The following is a 7,282-nucleotide window of genomic DNA, read 5'->3' as shown; positions in this document are numbered from 1 at the left end:
ATTAACTACCAAGTAGAAGATTGGTCAGAGTGAGATAGGCCAGTAAGCCAGGGCTAGTGGAACAGGGAAACTGAGACTGATAGTGGAACAAACTTCAGAGAAATTTACAGCAGACACAGAAGGTCACCTCCCTAGAAACAACATCTAGGCCTCAGTTGTATTTCAGCTCCAGGCCCAGAAAAGCAGCAAAGCCCGCTGGACGACGCCAAGACCAGCTGCAATGACTACGACCCCCTGCCCTGACACTGACCAACTGGTGGAAATCACGGTCCTGGAGGAGCAAACCTAGAAAACAGATGAATATTCTGCTGAAACCCTCCCCTGAGACCTCCCCTAAGACTCCCATCTGTGAGAAAGAGATAAAGCCTCAAGACAAAGGACCCAGCTCGTGCTCTCCCTCTGGGGAGCACCCCTCCATTCTTTGCCCATGGGCACGCATCTCCTAAACTCTAGGGGTACCCAGGAGACTTGCAACCAGGGCAGCAATGGGCAGCGGCAACTCCTCACAGGCAAGTCCCCTGAACCTGTTCCCAAGGCCCCTTTTCTCTGACTTCTCTAGGCCCTCCTGCTGCTGCTTCTATGCTGAGCCCTTACTTGTTTTACTGTCCCCAGCTTTAATAAATGTTCCCTCATAGTCATCTCGACTCGTGCTGTGAAATTTTTCCTCCACGAAGTCAAGAACCTGTGCACTACTGGCTGGTCCTAGGCAGACCCACCAAGGGCCAGGTCCCTTCCAGTGACAAGAGGAAATAAACACTCCCTTCATAGGGAAAAAAAAATACAAAATATCTCCAAAACATATGAAAAGATGCTCAATCCCACTCACATGAAGGAAATGAAAATTAAGACACCTTCCATTAGCCCCGCTGGTGTGGCTCAGTGGTTGAGCATCAACCTATGACCCAGGATATCAAGGTTCAGTTCCCGGTCAGGGCACAGGCCTGGGCTGTGGGCTTGATTCCCAGCAGGGGGTGTGCAGGAGGCAGCCGATCAATGATGTTTCTCTCTCCCTCTCTCTTCCTCTCTCTCTGAAATCAATAAAAATTAATATATATTTTTAAAAAGATACCTGAAATTAGCTGTCTGGATGGCTGGAGAAAAGAGGTGGGAGAGACATTCCCTTGTGTTCCCAGGGCCCTTTTCACTGGCAAACTTTCCTCCGTGGCCCCTGCCTTCCACTGCTCTGCAGACCCTGCCTCTCCTGGGCTATGTCCACCCCCTTCCTGTTACACAGCTTTATCCCCTCCTTCCCCCCCACCAAATCTAAACATTTCTTTGCTACCTTTCCACAGCCTAGTATTTCTTGCGCTAAGGAACTACATTGACATTTTTTAAGATACCGTGTTTTTTTTTTTAGTGAAATGTCCCAGCACCCCTTTCTTCCTTCCAGACGTGAAAAAAATGAAGCCATCCTGTCTTCGGAGACAGCGCCACCTACTTACTGCCCATTGAAAGGCAGCTGCCAAACAGCTGAAGGAGCCTCTCCAATGCCTGTTCTGGGCATGGTGGCAGGTAGCTCAGGTAAGGATAATTTTAGAAGGTACATTGAATTTGAGGTGGTGATAAGACATCCAAAGTTGCACAGGAATTTAAACTCAGAAAGGAGACAAGGATCTGGATGACACTGGGGCTCACAGAGGTTAGGGGACCTGCCCAAGGTTACTGGGAAAGTGGCAGAGTGCAGATGGGAATCTGGCCTATCTGCCTTGGAAGTCCACGTAGCCCCACCTCTCTGCATTAGGAGGGGGTGGGCTTCCTTATCTGATGGTCAGAGAGGAGAAAGAGAACCCAGGAGCTATCGGAGAAGAGAATTTCAAGGAAGGGACTGCTGCTGATGTAACATTTTAGAGTTGTCAGTTTGGGTGTGGGCTGAGAAAACATCAGTCGGATTCAAGTTTAGGATTTAGTTGGAGACTTTTGAAAGAGCGACTCAGATGCCCAGCACTGGGTTAGGCACCAGAGGGTATGCAAATATGGGAAGACATAGTGCCATCCCTTATGGAGCTAAGCATGAGCCAAAGTCAGGGAAGTTGGCCACAATTCAATGGTGGTTCAGGTAAGGGAGAGATGCGTATAGGTCCACTAGCCCCTCTGACTCCCTACGGCAAATTAGAAGGGCTCCTCCCCGCCTTCCCATGCCAGCTGGGTCTGCACCAGCGTCCAGCCCCACTCCGCCCCACTGCTTTGTGCAGTGAGCAAGCCGCCCAGCTCTGCACACAGGCCTTGAAGGGGTGGAGACTGCATAGTAGGAAGGCTTTGCGTGGGACACGAGCTGGGTTAAACTGATGGCAAGAGTGTAGAGCAGCTGCAAAGAAGAGGGACCGTCAGAGCAGAGGCAGGAAGGAACGAGAGAGAGAGAATCCCCTGACTCTTGGCCCCACTATTTAAAAGTAGGTAAAATTAGAAAGATCATTCATTCAAAGAATTATTGAGCACCTGCTATATCCAAGGAGCTACGCTGAGTAGACTGGGGCAGGGGGATAGCAGTAACCTCTAACAACTGTGCACCAGCTGGGACGTGTCCATCTTCCTGGGAGGGAGCTTGGGTTGTGGCTGACCCAGAACCTCTAGAAATAGGACCACAATCTGGGTCTGTTGACTAGTTTAGAATTCTTTTCATTCTAGGTTCTGATTCTTCCTCTTAAAAACTTTTAAATTTAAGTAATTATTTAAATAGGTGATGCATTTACTTGGTTCCAAATTTAAAAAGCAAATGGTGCTACTAAAAGTTTCTTCCCCATGTGCTGGAATAATCTCTTTTCCACTCTGCTTTTAGCAGCAAAGTCTCCATAAGCTTTGCTCCCCATACCCCCAGTTAGGCTTGGAAGGGAATTTTGCATTCTACATACTTAATATTCCAGAAGAGGTGGCGTAAGAGCATTCCTCCTTACCAGGCTCAGGAACAAAAGGCCCGCCCGCCTGAATTCAGGGCGCGGTCTTTGATGCAGGCGCAGCTGCTGCCCACGGAGCTGTGGCTTCCCGGGGCACCTGGCTGGACAGGCCCGCTTGCAGACTAGGGTGCGACAAGGGGCATGGAGCTGCAGCCAGCTCTAGAGACAGGAGAAACCTGAAAGCCACCAAGACTTCTGCAGGCCCCGCTTCTAAACGAAGCCTTCTCGTTCCACTGGTTTGGGGTGAACTGGTCCTAGGGCTTTTGCAAAATGCCTCAGTAGGGGGTGACTCAAGGGACTGACCATGTTAGGGGCTGGTTTTCTGAGGCTGCCTGTGTGATGGGCAATGAAGCGTCCGTCTTCCCAGGGTCACTTCCAGCACTTGCTTTTGGTGACCGTTCTCAGGGTCTTTGGGCCTCGGCTGTTCCATCTGTAAAATGCAGCCTGTGCTCGCGGAGGCCCTGGGCGCGGGGCGGGACGGGGACGGGCGCCCCTAAGCCCGCGGTGCAGAAGCGCCCAGGTGGGCGGGGGCGGCGGGGGGGCCTCCGTGGTCCAGGCGCCCCGGCTCCAGGCGGTGGGCTCTGCCGTGGGGCGCACGCCGGGTTGCGGGCTCCGCCACTGACGCTCTCATCACCGATGCTTCTCTCTCCCTCGCCTTTCCTCGCTCTGAAATCAATGAAGGTATATTTTTAAAAAATGTATTTACATTAAAAACAGGGCCAGAAGGAGAGGGCGGGCCTCGAGCAGATGGCGGGTGGCAGGCTGGGCGCCCAGCGGGGCTGCTTCTCCCTCCCTCCCAGGGCCCCCCCCCCCCCCCCCGTCCAGCACCCCCACCCCCGCCCAGCACCCTCCCCTCCCCCCGCCCAACACCCCCTCTCCCGCCCGTCACCACCCCCCCAGCACCCCCCGCCCCCCCAGCGCCCCCTCTCCAGCCCAGCACCCCCCCCGCCCAGCACCCCCCGCCCCCCCAGCGCCCCCTCTCCAGCCCAGCACCCCCCCGCCCAGCACCCCCCGCCCCCCCAGCGCCCCCTCTCCAGCCCAGCACCACCCCCCTGCCCAGCACCCCCTCTCCAGCCCAGCACCCCCCCGCCCAGCACCCCCCGCCCCCCCAGCGCCCCCTCTCCTGCCCAGCACCACCCCCCCCCGCCCAGCGCCCCCTGCCCCCCCCAGCGCCCCCTCTCCTGCCCAGCACCACCCCCCCCGCCCACCCCCCCCCCCACCCCCGCCCAGCGCCCCCTCTCTGGCCCAGCGCCTCGGGCTGGAGGCCATGGCCCAGGCAGGCGGGGCAGGAGGCTCGCACTGCTGAGCCCTCTTCAAGAAAAAGGGTACAGAATTAGAAATATAAAATTAGGGACCAAAGCTAATACTGACTTGCACCGACAGCGAGTACAAACTTCAGGAAGCTGACCACACATTTCAAAATATCCGGGACCGTGTTTTGAAGGAACTGCCTGGCCAGGCGCTGTTTCCCTGCAGCTTTCGCTTAGGCCCTCCGATTCCCTCTCGGACAGCAGTGAAGTAACAATTCCCTCTGTTCCTCTAGCGTGGCTAACACAAAGTTTTTAATTGAAAGTTTTAAAAAGGTCATTTAAGTTTCACAATCACTATGGGTAATAATGTCAACTCTGGGGACCGTTCACTTTGGGGAAACGTCTGTGAAGAGTTTCTGAGGTGAGCGCTCAGATTCCCGGCATTTCGAGTTTTCTTGGGCCTGGCTGACCTTAAATAGCTCTTTAAGCTGCTGAAGGTCATTGCTGTGCTTGCTGTTAGCTCCTTGTTGTAAAAGGGTATCATGAGTCCTAGGTTATCTTTGTAGATGCCAGTATTTCATGTCAAATCAACAAGAAATTTTTAAATGTTTCACTGTGTTTATAGGTTTATGTTTCATCAGTTGATTATTAAAAAATCTAGGAGTCTATTATTTCCTTCTACTTAAAATTCATCTCTTCCCCTCAATTACTGATTTTGGTTTGATCTGAAATTTTTTTTCTTCCAATTCACTTTTTTATTTCATATGGAAATATGTAAAAAATTATTTTATGATGTAGAATAAATGTTGCAATGTTACACATATTCCTGAGCAAGAATCTCCACTTTGATGAAACTGATTCCACACACCTACAATTCTCTACACCTGGGGGCCGGGAGGACCTGTCCACTCCACTGGCCACAGACTTGTGGTGCTTCATGTCACAGGACACGTTCTTGTCCTGGTCATGCCTCCTCTGACCCCACACTTTTCACCTCTGACGTCAGGAGAGTTGCAGGTGATAAAGGCGTTGCTGCAAAACATTTCCACACAGAGACACCTAGCAATAACTTATGAACCCATATTCTAGTAAACCAAACAGTGTAAGCCTAACTTCATTTCTTCTTAGATAGACCTGTCCCCAAAGTGCCTCTTAATGCAAGGAAAGTGTGACAGAGGGCGTTTGTCAGCAATCTGGGACGACTGGGAAGAGACAACAATCTTAACTGTGGTTAAAAGATATTACTTTTGCAAATTTCACAAGAGTGTGACTATGTGGACACATTGCTAGGGCCCCTTCCAGGGCCTTGGAGGGGCGGTGCAGTGTACCCCACTGTGGCAGCAGGGCTGTCTCTGCCTCTCCGCCGGGCCCCTGCCTGCTGGCCCTCACTCTCTGCCTCCCTGCACTTGCTGGGTCCTTCTGATTCTCCTCTAAGCCTCAGTGAGTTCGGAACTGAAGTTCACGAATTCCCCCACTACAAGCAAGTGGTTACTTGTGTAGCCCTAACCTTTTGCGGAAACAGGTGTGTCCGAGCAGCTACCAACAGAAAGTCAGCCACCGTGCACACTGCACTCAGGGTGGATTCACCCCTCCATACACCTCAACCAGCCCCACACCCAGACAGGTCCTTCCGGCTGGGCCTCTCGGGAGCACTGTTCTGCGGGGCTCGGAGCACAGGTCTCTACCAGCCTGGAGAGTCTCTAACAGCCTCAGTACATTCCAAGCTCTTCCTTCGCGCCTTTGGGTGGACTCCGGGAGTGTCCACCGAGAACATGTTACTGCCACTCCCCAGGGCCTCTGCTGAGTTCTCAGGTCTCCCAAGTCTCAACCTTGTTTTTCTCAGAACCCCATCACCAGACACAGAGCAGTGCCTTTCCTGCGCTGTCTTGGAAATCTCTTGCACAGGTAGCTGTGTAATTACACTGTCCCCTGCAGACCCAGGACAGGGTGCTGAGAGTCGGAGTACACAGTCGCAGAGCAGGTCACTTAAGGTTCAATATTAGAGATTCTGTTCCCTCGGAGGAGCTCAGGTGCAACTTTCTTCAGCTGTCCCGAACCCCGGTTCATCCAACACCAGACACCTCCACCATACCGCCGAAGTTTGACCCCAACAAGATCAAAGTCATATACCTAAGGTGCACCAGTGGGGAAATGGGTGCCACGTCTGCCCTGGCCCCCGAGATCGGCCGCCTGGACCTGTCTCCAAGAAAGGTTGGTGATGACATCGCCAAAGCACCCGGTGATTGCAAGGGTCTGAGGACTACAGTGAAACTGAGCATTCAGAACAGACAGGCCCAGAGTGAGGCAGTGCCTCCTGCCTCTGCCCTGATCATCAAAGCCCTCAAATAACCGCCAGGAGACAGCAAGAAGCCAAAGAACATTAAGCACAGTGGAAATAGCACATTTGATGAGACTGTCAACATTGCCCGACAGATGCGGCACCGATCTTTAGTTAGAGAACTCTCTGGAACCATTAAGGAGATCCTAGGGACTGCCCAGTCTGTGAGCTGCAATGTTGATGGCCGCCACCCTCGTGACATCATAGATGACATCTACAGTGGTGCAGTGGAAGGCCCGGCTAGTTAAGAACTACAAAGGAGAATGTTTCTATTAAAGGTCATTTGACAACCAAATAAATAAATAAATTAATTAATTAAATATATCATTTAATTTTAAAGGGTTATACATTCACTTGGTCCAAAAAATTAATATAAAAAGATGTACATCAGGAAGATTTGCAACCACCCTGTCTACCCCATCTGCCGTTACTTCCATCCCTCCCCACAGCCAACACTTTAATGTCCTACGTATCCTTTCTATCTTTATGTAAGAAGAAAAACAAGTGTGTATTTCTCCCCTTTTTAAAGCAAAATTTTTTTATTTTCCCTTAACAATATAGCCTGAAGATTTTTGTCACATCAGTACCTACCTATAGCCTCTATAAAATGGCTCAGTTTACTATCATAGCACAAATTAGCACTTTGCACCTGGTAAGTGCTGAGGACGTTGAGATGGAAAGACATGGTCACGGGTAAAAACCTTCATTCTTACAGGGAAATTTTCCTAGAGTTTGGCCTTGGGGGGATTCCAGTGCTGCCCTGTGTGCCTCCCCTGTGCTCCAGCTGCCCCGACATGGACTCG

General features: G+C 51.7%; 1 pseudogene across 1 annotated transcript; it reads left to right on the top strand.

Moving 5' to 3' along the window:
- Positions 1-2,044: 2,044 nt before the first annotated feature.
- LOC308558666 (large ribosomal subunit protein uL11 pseudogene) lies at positions 2,045-6,727 on the top strand (annotated as a pseudogene). Its single transcript has 2 exons — positions 2,045-2,056; positions 6,077-6,727. The product of its transcript is annotated as a large ribosomal subunit protein uL11 pseudogene (transcript).
- Positions 6,728-7,282: the final 555 nt, after the last annotated feature.

This window comes from Miniopterus schreibersii (assembly GCF_964146895.1).
Source record: "Miniopterus schreibersii genome assembly, chromosome: 6".
Taxonomy (NCBI): domain Eukaryota; kingdom Metazoa; phylum Chordata; class Mammalia; order Chiroptera; family Miniopteridae; genus Miniopterus; species Miniopterus schreibersii.
This window is presented reverse-complemented; position numbering and strand designations above follow the sequence as displayed.